This window comes from Felis catus, chromosome A2 (assembly GCF_018350175.1).
Source record: "Felis catus isolate Fca126 chromosome A2, F.catus_Fca126_mat1.0, whole genome shotgun sequence".
Taxonomy (NCBI): Eukaryota; Metazoa; Chordata; class Mammalia; order Carnivora; family Felidae; genus Felis; species Felis catus.
The window spans coordinates 132,433,700-132,450,261 of record NC_058369.1 but is presented as its reverse complement, the minus strand read 5'-3'; the positions used below and the strand labels follow the sequence as shown (position 1 = coordinate 132,450,261).

At 34.5% G+C, this 16,562-nt stretch overlaps 2 long non-coding RNA genes across 2 annotated transcripts in view; one reads left to right on the top strand and one right to left on the bottom strand.

Moving 5' to 3' along the window:
* Positions 1 to 16,562, bottom strand: part of LOC111559534 — a 327,598-nt gene that overhangs the window by 115,250 nt on the left and 195,786 nt on the right. The window lies entirely within an intron of this gene.
* Positions 5,732 to 16,562, top strand: part of LOC123383976 — an 82,114-nt gene continuing 71,283 nt past the window's right edge. Inside the window, exon 1 of the long non-coding RNA XR_006594442.1 lies at positions 5,732 to 9,788. This is a non-coding gene — a long non-coding RNA (uncharacterized LOC123383976). The remainder of the gene's footprint in view (positions 9,789 to 16,562) is intronic.

Genomic DNA, 16,562 nt, shown 5'->3' with positions numbered 1-16,562 from the left:
TAGAAAGGGGCCAAGAGAATGAGAAGACAGAGCAATGCAGTGGATTTGGGATGTGGGGAAGAAAGAAACAATCCTTTCTTTCCACTTCTCTTGAGTTCAATTGATTTTCTGTATTTGTGAATTCTTCCTAGCACAAGAAACACCCCCTTCCTTCTGTTTCATGGGAAATAACATACTGATTATATATTAAAAGAATAATAATGCATACTTCAATTCACTGGCTAATGTGAAAATTGATAGAACAAGACCTGGTTTCAGATAAAGTAGTACAGCAGTTTAAAAACCAACAAACATCACAAGGTATAAAGTGTAAGAAACTCAATCTTCTGAACTGCTGCCATGCCCTTTGAAAACGGCTGATCTCTCAATTTCACACCTGTTCTGCATGTCAACTTTTCGGGTGAAGCAAATAGCACAACCAGCAAAAATAGTCACTGGATTTTTTTAAAAGAAAACATTTGCCCTATTAACATATAAAAGAGTAATATGTGTTATATAATCTATATTATATATATGAATATATTGCATATATTCAAAAATACACTCACATAAGCACGCACGCACACGCACGCATGTGCGCATGGTATTCGAACATCTGATAAGTGACGGTAATGGCTGTGAACATGATCTACTAACAGTGTGTAGTGACGCAATTGGTATTATCCTTTCCTTGAAGACACTCATTTTATCATATTAGATACGAAATTAAAACGGTAACACAAAAATATGTCTATTTTTGAGGTAGAGTCTAAAGCAAAGCAGTATATAGCCTGGAAATGTAGTATCAGGTCACACAACAGCTTGAGACCATCTGCAATTAGTGTCTTAAGAATTAAGTAAGATCCACATTTACTGTATTGTAGAATTCATCAGTGCCATGTATTGGTTGACTTTGTTCTGAGTGAAAACAGATTTAAAATTTCTTAAAGACACTATAAAACATAATATCAAGCAGCGAAGAGGTAGTGCTTAAAAATCAGTATAAAAGGTTAGACATTTTCTTTGTAAACACTGAAATAAACCATAATCTACTTTTAATAATTTTATGTAGGAGCTTTTAATGTTCAATTTATAAAATATTTTAACATGGAGAATTTATGAAAATACCACCCATTTAAATCATGTTTATACATACATTCTAAAACTGGTATTGATATCATGTTTTCTATACATTAAATGACACTTTCCAAGTATTCCCATGAATTTTGGGGAAATTCAATTGTCATTTTCATTATGCACTTAAGTCCCCATGTTCATGTGAAAACACTCTGAAGGGAGTAAAGGTTAAAGATAAGATAATCTACTTCCCACCTTTGCAGATATAAGTGAAAATATTTTAAATACATTTCTATTCTTTGAAAGTTGGAAAGGAAAATAGGAAGTAAAGGTAAGAGATTACAAATATCCTTCATATTTATTTCATAGTCTTCAATATTTGGGGTAAATCTTATAGATTTCAATTTAATTAGTTACCTTCTCCCATGTGAATTATTTGGCTTACCTGGTCTTACTCCCATCCTTAAATTAATATTTAAGTGCAACATGTTGATTTTTCATTACAGGAATGAAAAATTCATTCTTGCTTGGTACCCAGTTAGCCGGGATATTTGAGTATAAGTCTATATCTGTATCTCTATTGATCTGTGCATGTGAGGTTTATCATTTAATAATAACAGTATCAATAATAATATTTATCACTGTTATAATTATTATAATAAGAGCGATTGTTATTATAACAACAGAGCAATAGCCAACACTTGAGCATTTACAATAACTGGGCACTCTTTTAAGCTCTTTGTGTGCAACAACTCATTTATGTTTACCAGTCCATGAGAGAAGTATTTACTATTATTCTCCCATTTTACAGATAGAAACAGACACACAGAGAGTCTAGTTTTTCCAAGGTCACACAGCTAGTAAGTGGCAAAGTCTAGAGTCAGACTCCAGTAGACTTTCTTCAGAATCGACCCTCTTAACCATTATACTGTTACTCCTTTAATCCAGATATACCAAATTATATTATGAATCACAGTTATATACTATCATGCTACAGGGTGTGATACTAGTATATAAGTCCATTACTTGTAACACACCATCTTTTCCACAGATAATTATATCTTTTTAAAAGTATATTTATTGTGAGAGAGAGAGAGAGAGAGAGAGAGAGAGAGAGAGAGAGAGAGAGAGAAAGTGAGCAGGAGAGGGGCAGAGAGAGAGGGAAAGAGAAAATCCCAAGCAGGCTCCACAGTGTCAGTGCAGAGCTCAATGCAGGGCTCGATTCCAAGAACCATGAGATCATGACCTGAGCTGACACCAAGAGTTGGACACTTAACCGACTAAGCCACCCAGCTGCCCCCACAGATAATCCTATCTTTATTAATGCTCCTTAAAAAAAAATTTCCTAAAACTATTTTGTTCTTTTCAATGAATCAAATAACCTCAATTAGCAAAATATACATCAATTCCCTTCCAGGCCACAAGAAATGCACCTGTCCCAGGTCTTACCTAGCTTGAGTATAGCAAAGGGGATGGAGATACAAACCAGCAGTTGCAGTATCTTGTGACCAATTCAGCAACAGAGGTAATATTTAGGAAAAGAAGTGGCACAAAGGAAGGAATGTTTGGTCCTATAAACACTTTACTTCTTGGATTTCAGAGATGTGGAATCTTTATAACTCTATAATTTTATGCATCACGAAAAGCACAGTAAAAATCCCAAATACTTCATTACAATTAAATTTTACAAACATAATAACTACAATGAAGATACATCTTGATGTGATTGATATAGTGCTTATTTTTTCCTGATGTCCCAGTGTAATTATTAATAGTACTCCTTTCACTTTCAAAAGTTACACAATTTGAATGAAAAATGGTAAGGTCAGCCTAAAAATCCAGCAAAATATTCTAGGTAGTAGGTGTAAATCACCCTGTGTCACATGAATAAAAGTAGAAGCTTGCAATATGAACACCTCTATAGCTTGTAAAATTCTTGTCCTTAGCGTTGTAGAATATAATATAATATACCACCTCCTGGTCAGCCTCAGTAAAGAAGTCTAACATTTTTTTCAGATTCAGTATGCTGAGGCAAATGACTAAAAAACAAAAAGCAGGATCTTTTTAAAAGAATGCACTGGTCAAAAACCACTGGAAAGAAGTCATTTACATTTCTGACACAAGATAATTTTAACACTGTGGAACCAGATACTATAGCCTATACCCTATTCAGAGGGCTCAGGACACGATAACTGCATTATCCAGGATAGCCAAAGTGGAACTATGAAGATAGAAGAAACTTTTGCCAAAGGAGTGATGGCCACTGTATTCTACTCAAAATTGTAATAGCATATGTTGCTGTAAGCTATGTTATGAGTATACATTCTTCTCATTATCTGTAAGAGGAAGAAAAAATTTTTGGAAAGAAATTAGATCATATTATTGGCATTTAACAAACATGGCATAGGCCAATAGCATTACAATAGAAAAAAATAGGTGGCTCAGTCTGTTGGGTGTCCAAATTCAGCTCAGGTTATGATCTCACAATTGGTGGGTTTGGGCCCCACATTGGGCTCTCTGCTGTCAGAGCAGAGTCCTCTTTGGATCCTCTGTCTCCCTCTCTCTCTCTGCCCCTCGCCCCCACCCTCAAAAATAAATAAACATTTAAAAAAATTTTTAGAATAGCAAAAATAAATTAAAATATAAATAAATAGCCCAAGATATTCAGTGAGAGACAAAGACATTTTAAGGCAGAACCAGAGTCTCTCCATCGAGTTCTGGCCTTTGCAATACCTTAACTTTTGGCCTGACTTCACATAGGTGTTCTGTGCTAAGACTGTGAATGGCAGTAGATCAGCATTTCCTTCACTTCTGCTTAGGATATGTGTGTTGGCAATATTACCCAAGGAACTACTATCACAATTTAAGACCACAAAATATGTACATGCTGAATAAATGACAAAGGCTAGCATAGTTGCCTTAAAACCTTTGCTCTGCCTTTACTGACTTCAACCCAACCTTACCCACATAAGACATAGAGGAACAGTTTTTAAATACTGGTCTTTTTATGTATACTCTTTCCTCACGTAAAAAATACCACTGGGGTCAATTCTATGTATCTATAAAGCTGTTCTATCATTGAAGGTGTAGAGCTCCTATTATTTTATAAAGTTGGGCATCATTATTTTTCATTGTTAAGGTCCATGTAAATTTGGTAATAGTCAATCTCATTCACTCAAAGTGCTTTCTCTGGAAATAACCAAAACCCCTCAAAGTAGTTTAAGGGAAAAAAAGAACAACATATCATAAGGAAAAAAGACAAACTATTCCAGGGCTAGAAGTGAAAATAGGCATCAATAGGAATAGAAGCCAGGACATGAAAAGCCATCAGAAATGGAGGGGTTTTTTTGTTTTGTTTTGTTTTTTGTCTCTCATTTTTCTGTTTTGGTCAGTGGATTTTCTCTTTTGGCATATATATATATATATATATATATATATATATATATATATATGATTCCTAAAACAGTATTCTCTAATAGCAGTCTTACATCTTGATTATAAATGTCCAAATATTAACTAGTTAGAATTTTCTGGGTATCAGTTCTAATCTCCTAGAAGGGAGAAATTCATTTGCTCTGTCTGGATAAGACGTTCATTCCGGATAGAGTCCATTGTGTCCCAGTAACTGGAGGCAGAGACTGATGAGGAGTTCCTGTAAAGGAAATGTTTCCAGGTTCTCAAGATTAGGTAGGGATTTGTAATGTGTAATGCACCAATTCTCATATTTTTTATGAATATGTTTCTGCCTCTCTTTTTCCTTTTGTGGATCTATAAGGCCCTAATTTCCTTCTTTTTTTTTTTAAGTTTTTACTGAAATTTCAGTCAGTTAACATACAGTGTAATATTAGTTTCAAGTGTAGAATTTAGTGATTCATCACTTACATAGAACACCCAGGGCTCATCCCAAGTGCCCTCCTATAAGATCTTAATTACTATAGATTTATACTAGATCTTGATATCAGGTGGGATAAGGTTCCTACACTTTGTTCTTTATAATTCTACAACTCTTGGCCCTTTGCTTTTCCATCTGAATTATAGGATCTTGTCAAATTTCATGAAAAACTTGATTTTTCATGGAATTTTACTGAATATGCACACTGGAGAAGAATTGACATCGTGAAAATATTAAGCCCATCCATAAGAATAGTGCATTTTTGTTCCCAACTATGATTTATAATACTCCCTATGAATACATTGCACATTTACTATTAGATTTATTCCTACGTGATTTATGAATTTGGTGCTATTGTGAATGAATTATATTATTCCTATTATATTTCTTCTGGGAAATTATTGATATATTGTAAGAGTTTATTTCTACATGCCAGTTTTTCAACCACTTTTTTGAACTCTCTCACTAGTTCTACTAGTTGTTAGTTTGATATTTTGGTAACTGTGCCAATAATATATAAGAACACTATTGATTTTTACATGCCCTTTTATGAATTTAGCAATAACTCTTATTAGTACAACCAGTTTGTATTATTTTTAATTATTTTCTGTGTTTTAAAAATTTTTTTAATGTTTATTTTTGAGAGAGAGAGACAGACAGACAGACAGACAGAAAGAGTGTGAGTGGGGGAGAGAGAGAGGGAGACACAGAATTCAAAGCAGGTTCCAAGCTGTTAGCACAGAGCCCAACGCGGGGCTCAAACTCATGTACTTTGAGATCATGACCTGACCCGAAGTTGGCGTGTAACCGACTGAGCTACCCAGGCACCCCAATTTTCCTTGTTTTTTTGAGGTGAATGTATACCTCATTTATTTTTAATCCTTTTTCTTAAAAAAAGTTCATATAATACTATGAAATAAACCTAGCATTTTTAACTGCATTGAACTGGTTTTGAGGTAATTATCTATATCTCAAAACATGTATATGTAAAATTTTCCATTCACTTCTAAATATTTCCTGTTCCCATAATTCCCACTGTCATTTAACATAAGAATGTGTCATTTAACAGGATAATTCATTTGTGATCTTTGATTATTGGTGTCAAATTACATTAGACTATGTCATAGAATATGATTTATTGCCAATTACTTGAACTATGATAACACTTCCTTTGTGATTTACTACATTATCAATTTAATTATTATTCCATGTACACATGTATTTTTTGGGTATATAATTCTGTACATATTTATTAAGTTGAGTTTCCTAAGTTTGCTGTTCAAAACCATATTCTTACTAATATTTAGTCTGCTTCAACCAGCATTACTTGAAATCTACTAATATTACGGAAGTATCCATTTCTTCTTGCAATTGTACCTATTTTGCTTTAAGTATTTCAATACTTTAGTTCTTAGTTACAAATAAGTTCATTATTGCTAGCATTTCCTAAGTGAATTTTCTCCTTTATTGTTATACATGATATATCTTGCCTTAAATTAATATTTTGCCTTAAATTCTATTCCATTTTATATTAATATTGTTGTAGTAGTTTTCCTATGGTTAGCATTCACAAAATACAGCTTTCCCCATCATTTTATCATACCTCTTGCTAGCAACTTATAGCTATATTTAAAAAGAATCCATTCTGTAATCTGTCTTTTAATAGGTGAGTTTGAGCCATTCACAGTATTTTAATTAACTAATATTTTGAATTTACTTATTACCATGCTATTTTGTTTGTATTTTATATTTTCTATCTCTTTGTTCTCTATATTTCATTGGGGAGGGACAGAGAGAGAGAGGGAGACACAGAATTCCAAGCGGGCTCCAGGCTCTGAGCTATCAGCACACAGCCTGACACAGAGTTTGAGATCATGACCTAAGCTGAAGTCAGATGCTTACCAACTGAGCCACCCTGTGCCCCTCTATACTGCATTCTTAATGAACTCCTTAAATTATTCCTCCAGTTCACTGTTTTTCCCTTCTACTCTAATGTAGAAATTATTTTTCAAATTTTAATAACCATGGTTTTTATTTAAATGTATAGAATTTCTTCCCTCTCATGCCCAGAATTTTTTAAATGTATTTTTAAATAATTCCTTGCCATTTAAAAAAAACAGAAATATTCTTCCATTTATCAATTTGAGAATCATAAACATAAATATTCAAGGTCTTTATTGGAAAATTTCATAAAATAAGTTTAGCTTGGAATGAATATGCCAATTCTTGATTTGGTTAGCTGTATTTGGTATTTGATTTCTTTATGTGCTTTAGAATTTTTGTTTATAAGCTCACTGTCACTTTCTTTTTCTGAGTTTATTTCTCCCTGTCTTGATCTTAATTTGTGGTTGTTTTCATCTGGCTTCTTGATCCTCACATGCAGCTGATCTTATCATCAGATTTGGGGGCTTCTGTGCTGTGGGGGTAACATAAACATTGCAGATTCTGTCAACTGCAAAGTCACTTGGTTGTTTTGTGCTATTCTTAGCAGGAAGGCTATGTCTTTATTCTTCTTAGACCCGGAGCTTGTTCAACCTGCATTCTAGGTTTTAGTCTGTTTTCTCATGAGAAAGGGAGCTCCACTCCAATTGTTGGGTTCAAATTGTGAACATGCTTTGAGTCACATTATCAAATGTTGTTTGTATTTATCTGAGTATTGTATGTGTCATGTCCTAGGAAATGGCAGGAGTGGGGCTTGGTGGGAGAAAAATTCAGTCCTGCGTATTAGCCAAAAAGAGTATTAAAGGGAGAGGAAAAATATGTGTACTGGCTGTCTCTGTTTTAATGATGTGTATTTAGGATTATCTCATAGCATAGGTTAGCCCTAAGAATGGCTTTGTTTAGAAGGCTTGATTTGTCAATAGCAACAGACCTTGGTTGAGTATGTTGTTTTTTATTCTCTTTGATAAGTGCTAAGAAATTAATCAAAAAGAATTTAGAATTTTATGTTTGTACTGGAATTAAAATTTAAAAAACTTAATGAAATTTCAAAATTAAAGAATTTAGAATTAGATCAAAGATACTGTGTGAAATTGAATTTTCAAAAATATTTATGATTTATCTGTAAATCATACTACCACATATCCTTTTATGGAATTCAAAATATGTTTGAAAATTATTATGTTAAAGATAAGGAAGTGATTTGTTATTACAGGTTCCGAGACATTTGCTGAAATGTTTGTTTCATTGTAATCCAAGAATTCCCTGGGGCTTGAAAGGTCTATGTTCAAATGACTAATGGAATCAAACCTCCTTTGTTATGGAATGCTGGTACGTGCATTTGAAGTAGTTGATATTATTTTTCTCAAAGTCTCCACGCTTGTAGCAGAGACACTGAGAGTGGTCTGTAGAAGAGATCATAATCTCTTTGAGAGGCCTGAGAGAGACAACCTGGATTTCTAAGTTTTTTTTTCTTTTCCACCTGCAGTTTAATGATAGCCTTTTCTACCTTAAGATGATCTCAGATACTTAAATATACTTAAATACTTAGTATGGGAGAGATACATCATCTCAAAAGATTTTAGGACTGGTTAGTGTTTGCTATGATCTCACTGAAGTATGATGCTACCAAAATATATAATAATCCTATTGTATTCTCATTAAATAACTAGACAAAGAAATAAAAACTTATTTTAGTGCTGAAAACCACATTAGCCAATGACTAATTTAGACTACTTGTCATGTTTCAATTTCAAAAGGCATGACCAAAATACAGCAATAACAAAGTACATTGCAACCACTCCTCTGGTTATTTGTGTCGCTCTCCTGAACCACATCATGGTGTATAGCTGACCTAATAAGCTATCAAGTCCTGACAAGTGTAAAATCCCTCTCATCTTATTTGGGGAAAATGCCTACTATATGTTTACTTTTCATTATAGGAAAATACATCTTTATGTATTACCTCATCAAAAACATGCTTTAATATAACCTAGAAAATTGAGTATGGTTCCTCAGATACCAAAACAATTCTTGTATGGGAAAATATTGAATTAAATTGGGATTTTACTAGCATATTGAGTAAACACTTCATCTTTCTTATGTTAACGCTACCTGGAGACCTTAAGAGGTTGTGCCTTCCAATTTATAAATTAGAATTCTGCTGTAGTTGTGACTAAGTGTAGAGTTTTTGTTTTAAATATTCCTACTCAGGACTTTGAAAGTATTCTGCCTACCACAAGAACAGTTTTTACATGTTTAGGTGAGTCAAAACACAAAAGGTTAGACAATCATTTCTCTGTTATCATGAGAAAAAGTTGGTAACTCCATAGCTATTTCTTACATTACTGCTAACCATAGCTGATCATAATTATTTCCTGAAACTAACAGGTGTTATAGTTAGATGTAGCAGAAGATTAGAAGAGTACCATACTGTGAAAGAATAATCTTGATGACATTGGGAAGGACTTCACAGAGGAGTTGGCTCATGGGCAGGTCCTTAAAGCTAGAATAGAATTTTGATAGGAGGTGAGAAAGTAAGAAGTGTTACCCAAGAGGGTTGAACTAATTTAACTCAATAAATACTTAGAAAAAACTATAATAAATAGAGTTAACTACTAATCAGCACTGCTATGTGCTAGGCACTACCCTAAATATTTAACGCAAATGATCTAACTCAATCTATTTTAAAACCCAAGGTAGACACTATTAATATTTTCATTGTATAGATGAGGCTCCGAGGCACAGAGAGATCACTCAGTTAGTAAGTGGTAGAATCAGGATTCAATCCAGAGCAGCTGACTCCAGAACCTACACGGCTAAACACAAGGATACTGGAGTCGACTGCCTGGCTTCAAATTCTGACTCCATCTAGAGCACTTAGGTTACTGCCTGCCACCGGGTAAGTGCCTAATATAAGTTATATATTTTAATTATGTTTATTGTTATTACTAATAAACTGCTATGTCATTGCTACTTCTCTGTGGCTATGTGTAAGTTATTCAATGTACTGCAGATGATACAAATATGAGAAATTGGAGGTCTCAGTCCTCAATGAACTTGCAATTTTTGTAGGAGCAATAGATATATACCCCAGAGGTATAATAGGCTTAGTATGGGAGAGATTAATTCCAACTGGAAAAGATTAAGGAAGGCCCCAGAGGTGGTTTTTTGAGCAGAACATAGGATGGATAAGCTTGCAGTTGAAGAGATAAGAGGGAAGGCGTTACAGGGTGAAAAGACAGTATGCACAAAGGCAGAATGTTTTAAAAACGTTCAGAATGTTTTTGGAGAATAGCTTGGTTTGTGTTTAGTTTGCATAGAGGGAGGGAAGGCAGTGAGGGGGAAAAAAAAAAGGCAGGAAAGCAGCCTGAAGTTTAGATTTCATGGAGACTTGAAGAGGTCTTTAAACAAGTCAGTGATAGATCAAAGGCATTTCTGGAAGATTATTTTGGGAGCAAGGCATAAAGAGGAGGGCAGGAGGGCAGAGGTATTACTATAGGCATGAAAACCAATTCAGGCTTGTTGCCATAGTTCATTTTGCCTTCATAATTCTACCACCACACTCTATCACTGATTTCTGTGTGTGTCGCTGGGCAAGTCCCTTACTATTGTGATCCTCTGTTTCCTCATCTATAAAATAAATATATGATCACCAGCTTCTAGAAGTCATGGACTCTCTGTGCTTGACTTTGTGCTTAAAACTCTCACAAATAATTTTTGTTCATGACGGTGGTTGGCAGATAGGAATATCTTTCCTTAGCAAATTATTATTTTTAATATTTCCATTCATTTGGCACATAGATACTATATTTTGATCATTACTTTTACCTTACTTGCATTTCTTCTCAACTAGTGGTAAATTGAAAGACCACATTTTATACTTTTATATCTAAACAAAAATTGATATATCACATAGGCTCAAAAAATATTTACTTATTTAATTCATTAATGGCAGTATGAAGTTCTATACTTTGATTATGGTACTTTTCCAGTGAGTTGAAAAATTTGCCAGATTCAGCTTTTAGACAAATTTGATATATAAAATTAAAATGATGATTTGTTTTCCTAATCCCTGCTATGTAAACTAAAAAAATCATATTAATTTTTATTGTGGTATTTTTATATCTTATCTCCAAAACCAGAATATATACCACAAGAGTGGAAGAGGATTTTTTTTCCTAAAAATAAATATACAAATCCATACAGTATGGGGCAGTTACACAAAGATTATTTTTAAGATTGTGAAAAATATAAAGTTAAATGGCTTCTACTTGGCAGCTTTTGTTGCGACTTTCACGTATATTTTCAATTGCTCCTTGGACTACAGTAAAATATATCTCCCTTGATATTTGAAGCCTAAATGTCCCCTAGATACCTTAAGATGCTACAGCAAACAAAGTCCTGTTGGTCTGAGAAGCCACTAGAAGTAATCCTCAAAACTAATTATGGCTCTCCTGCTGAGAGTTTCTTTTAAAGAGCCACTTTCCAATTTCTGTCAAACATTTGCAGTTCTAGTACAAACACATTTTTTTTCCAGAATTCACTTGCATTTCAACTTCAAGATAGTGTTTGCCTTTCATTGTGAAATAGAGAAAGGTTATGAAGAAATTTCCAAGGAATTAAAAAATTAACTCTTAAAATCCCATTTTAATTTTGCAAAAACCTGATGGATCCAGTTCTAACAATCAAGGAGTCACACAACTATCTTATGGGTTTGAGATGGTCTCATTGCCAATTTCAACTCTGAGTTAAAAAAAAAAAATCAGTTTCTTAAAAATAAGCTCTCTGAATTGATTTTATTGCTACTCTCAACTTTAGTGGAAAATTACCAAACTTCCTTTATTTCTTTGGCCCCATTAATTAGTTTATTCCCCACAAAAAAAACAAACACACCAGCAATGAATTCCCTGTACTGTTCTCTGACCAACACAGCGGAGGTAAGATTGCCTGTGGATGATCACTCTCCCCAGTCAGCAGTTGCATGGAGACTTTCTACATTGACGGTGTCTCCCTGGCTGACATAATTTTTGTTTTAGAAAAGGAAATGGATTGGATTTAGTCCAATTTGTCTCTAAACTCCATATCTTAACATTTATTCAAAGAAAAGAAACAGATCAACAATAAGTCTAATTGGGTCATTTTCACCAATTAAAAATTATTATTTGAAGATTATTTATTTGATACTTAGGTAAATACCATATATGAAAGAAATAGTTATATGAATACAAAAATTGAATTTATATTAGATTATCAGATGCTAAGGTTTATTGGCACTCTTTTAACTAAATAATTGATGCAAAGCATCTCTTGTAGTCTCTATTATATTAACAACCTGAATGAAAAGAAGGCTACTATTTAGAATTTACTAACATACCTAATAAAATGTATAAAGCTACTTTCATTAACTAAGTTTATATAATGCATTTTTCTTATGACAATCATACCTCTTATGATATTCAAGGATATATCTATTTAATAAATTTTAAATGAATGATTCACTTTTTTTCTTGGTTCATTGTCATTTGACTGAACCCCATAATTATATCCAATAAGAAGTAAGTTAAAAATGAAGTTTCTGTCAACTATTTTCCACTAGCAAACATAGTGACTCACCTTCCAAATAAAAGCATATCAACATGAAAGTTTCCCAAGGGTATATTCTAGGTCATAATCTTTATGTTAATGAATTCCTTACTGAATAGTAAATCGTAAGAATATATTACCTTATTCCTATAATACATTACCTGTCAGCAGGTAATTACCCTTCAAAACCTCAACAGAGAGGAAGATTGCCCTGTGACACCAGTGACCCCTACAGGTAAAGTTAAAGAAAAGAAGTACAGTGTAAGTGGATGAAAGATACCCACTGCATATTAGAATATGGCTAGCTAATGCCAAAGCATAACATGTATCAGTAACTCCAATGAGACTTGTTATTATTGCCTCATTGACATTGGAAATTTTGTTACAGATAGAAAAAATCAAGCATATATTTTGGTATTTTTGGCTAATTTTGAACACATTTACCTTATGCATATTACCTAGAGTTTCTAGAAGACTGTGTCCAGATACGGCCTTTAAAAGGTGTTTGAAGTTATTTGATTAAGGAGCTAGAAGAGATCACAAATGGCCATCTGTTTTACAGTCTGCCTGATAATTAGCTTCAGTAACCAGCTAACTGGGTGCTTAAGATGTACAAAGTATTGCACATGCAGTCTCAGGAGCTCCCACTGAGATAAGTAACGTTATAGAAAGAGGGAGCTGAGTGGCAATAAGTGGCAAAGTTGAGGAGCATGCCCCCAACCCCCTAATTCTGGGCATTATACTACAGGGTGAAGGTAACGTTTAGGAAAGGTCACAAAACAGATACGAATAGTTCAGATCTCAATTTAATGGCATGTATTTAATGACTACTCGTTTGTTTAATATGTATGGAGTGCCTATTTGACATATCATTATGGGCTGGGTCCTGAAGAGATAGGAAAAAGAGCCAACAATTATCATGGGGAATTTTTTAAAAGAATAATGTATCACATTAATGGTTTAAACAAATGCAGTTTTAATACTCTGATGGTAATAAAGAGAGTAGCCACCAATTCAACCATTTCATATATATAATTGAGTCATTATTTGTAGTACTTATATAAACATTAAAATTCCCCAGCAACCTATGAGAGGTATGAATAATTTTTATAGCTAAACATTTTTCATAATGTCTTATATTGTTTTTTGGGAGGGATAGTTATATATTTTTTAATTTGTGCTTTGGAAGTCAGTATTAAGTTTGTCTTTGTCTTTTATATTCCCAATTAACCCATGTCAAGTGTGAGGCACACACAGGACAATGATGATTTTTGTTACCCTTTGAATATAGTGATGGAAGTATAATATGGTCGAATATTGTCTTTAGAAGAGCTTCCAATTAGCTATAAAACTCCTAAAATCAATGTTGTCACTCAAATACATAACAAAAAGCAAACATAAAAGCAAAACATCCCATACCTTGGTATGTCTTTGGTTTCCTCCATATAATAGTAAGCAGACTGCCAAAACCAAACTTATTAAAAATGTACCAAGATTTCATGGGGAAACCAAGTATTAAATGCCAATTCATTTTTTTCCATAAATATTTAATGAACACCTAATACGTGCCAGGCAATGAGGTAGAAACTGAGTGTGCTGTGGTTAACAAAACAGACATACTCTCTGGATTCACAGAGCTTAACTGTCTAGAGGGGGACCTAGCAATAACAGGTAAACAAACAATGAAGGGTGTTTAGTGCTCATAAGAAAATAAACAGAGCAGAAGGTGACATGAAGGAGAATGACATGGGGCAATCTAATGGATAGAGTTAAGCAAGGCAAGCATCCATGAAGAAATGTTCCAAATATGAGCTGAGGCGTGAATAAGTAGGAGGAACAGCCATGGAAAAGCAGAGGGAACAGTGTGAGTGGAGGATCCGGGGAAGGAAAGAACCAGCTCTTGATGAGAAATTAACCCCAAGCGAGTTAGGGTGGAGAGTAACAAGCAGCAGCACAAAGGAAACGAGTTCAGACCAGGATGCATCTCATGAACCACGAGGAGGAGCTTGGGTCTCATTTAACGTGTAATGCGTTTCAGGTAGGGACTAACAGAATCTTCTCTTGCTGCCGTGTAGTGATAAATCACAGATGGAGATGATTGAAATGGGGAGTCAAGAAAGGAGGAGGGGCGCCTGGGTGGCTCAGTTGGTTGAACATCCGACTCTTGATTTAGGCTCAGGTCACGATTTCATGGTTCGTGAGTTCGAGCCCGGCATTGGGCTCTGCACTGACAGTGTGCAGCTTGCTGGGATTCTCTCTCCCCCTCTCCTCCTCTCACATGCACGCTCTCTCCATCTCAAAAATAAGTAAACATTTAAAAAAAAAGAAAGGAAATTTCAGTGAATAAAAGCTAATCTTACCATTAGAACAAAGCCAATTATTGCCTCACATTCCTGTAAATTGACCAGTACTAGGGATATTGTCTTAAAAATATCAAGTTGCCATATTAATACGAAAATAAAAAATGCTTGTAGATTGCATTGAATTCAATATTGGTTATACCAGGTAAACACATGCATTGTATTGTGATATTAATAAAGGGTTCAAATGTTGAGTCTGTGCTCTACAATTAAATAAAATTATGTCCCTTTTAATTTAAAAAAAGCAGAAAAACAATTACCAGTCTTCAAAAAGACTAGTGGAAAATATCTTTCATAAGGTAAATTCAGGGTGATTTTTCTTTCCCTCTCTGTAATAAGCAGAGGCCAAGTTTAAATAGTAACAGGTCAGTCTGTACATAATGCCAAACAACCAGCCAAGTCAGTGAGGAAAAGTTAGTCAAGCCATTTATATGGACATGGGAGAATTCAAAAGGGTGGGTTTTCTGCATTTAACACTTTATAAGAAGTGACTGACCTCACATAACTATAATTACTTTGTTCATTTATATGTAAAATGGAAAGAATAATGCCAACATAATGGGATTTAGGGAGAGCTGTAGGAAAAGTGTCCCGCCCAGAGCCTGGCACATAGTTGGCATTTGGTTTATAACCAGAGTTGGGGTCTGTCTGAAGAGAACTGGAATCATAGATAGATTGAAAGGTTTATAGAAACTTTGCTGATTCGTTAGCAGTTTTGCAAAAGATTAATTTTAGCAGTTGGCAAAAGAGAATAATTAATTTAAACTTATTTTATAAAATTCATCAGGCAAATCAGAAACTAGGAAACTCTGTTTTTCAAACATTCTAAAATTTTTAAAATCTGTTGAAGGGAGAAGAATGTAGTAATTAGACTGAAGGTAAGAGACTCCGTGAAATTCAACTTAAGTACTCTTAACAATTTTGTTCCTCACTGGGATGTACTTCCCACTGTCTTATATGTACATAAATCATCCAAAACATATTTGTTCTAGGGAAAAAACAATTGAGAATTGTATAGGTTAAACTGTGTCTTTCAGGGGCGCCTGGATAGCTCAGTCAGTTAAGTGACCGATTCTTGATTTTGGCTCAAGTCATTATCTCATGGTTGGTGGCATTGAGCCTCAAGTTGAGCTCCAAGCTGACAGTGCAGAGCCTGCTGAGGATTCTCTCCCCGCCTCTCTCTGTCCCTCCTCCACTCAAGCGTGTGTGTGTGTGTGTGTGTGTGTGTGTGTGTGTGTTCTCTCAAAATAAACTTTAATAAATACATACATACACATGGAAACCAATCAATCATGTCCTTCAAAACCATATATTGAAGTTCTAACCTTCTAGTACATCAGAATGTGACCTTATTTAGAAGTGTCTTTGCAGAGGTAATTAGTTAAGATGAGGTCATACTGGGGTGGAATGGCCCTTAATACAATATGACTGGCGTCCTTATGAGAAGAGGAGAATACAGAGGCAGTGACACTCAGGTAAAAGATGGCGATGGGACAGCAGAGGCAGAGAGTGGAGTGATGTGTCTACATGCCAAGGAGCACCAAAGACTGCAGGCAAACAGTCAGCTGCTAGAAGAGGCAAGGAAGACTCTCCCCTACAGATTTCAGAGGAAGGATGGCTCTGCCTGTACCTTCGTTTCAGACTTTTAGCCTCCAGAACCAGGAGACAATAAATTTTGGCTAATTTAAACCACCCGGTTTGTAGTACTGTGTTTCAACTGCCCTAGGAAG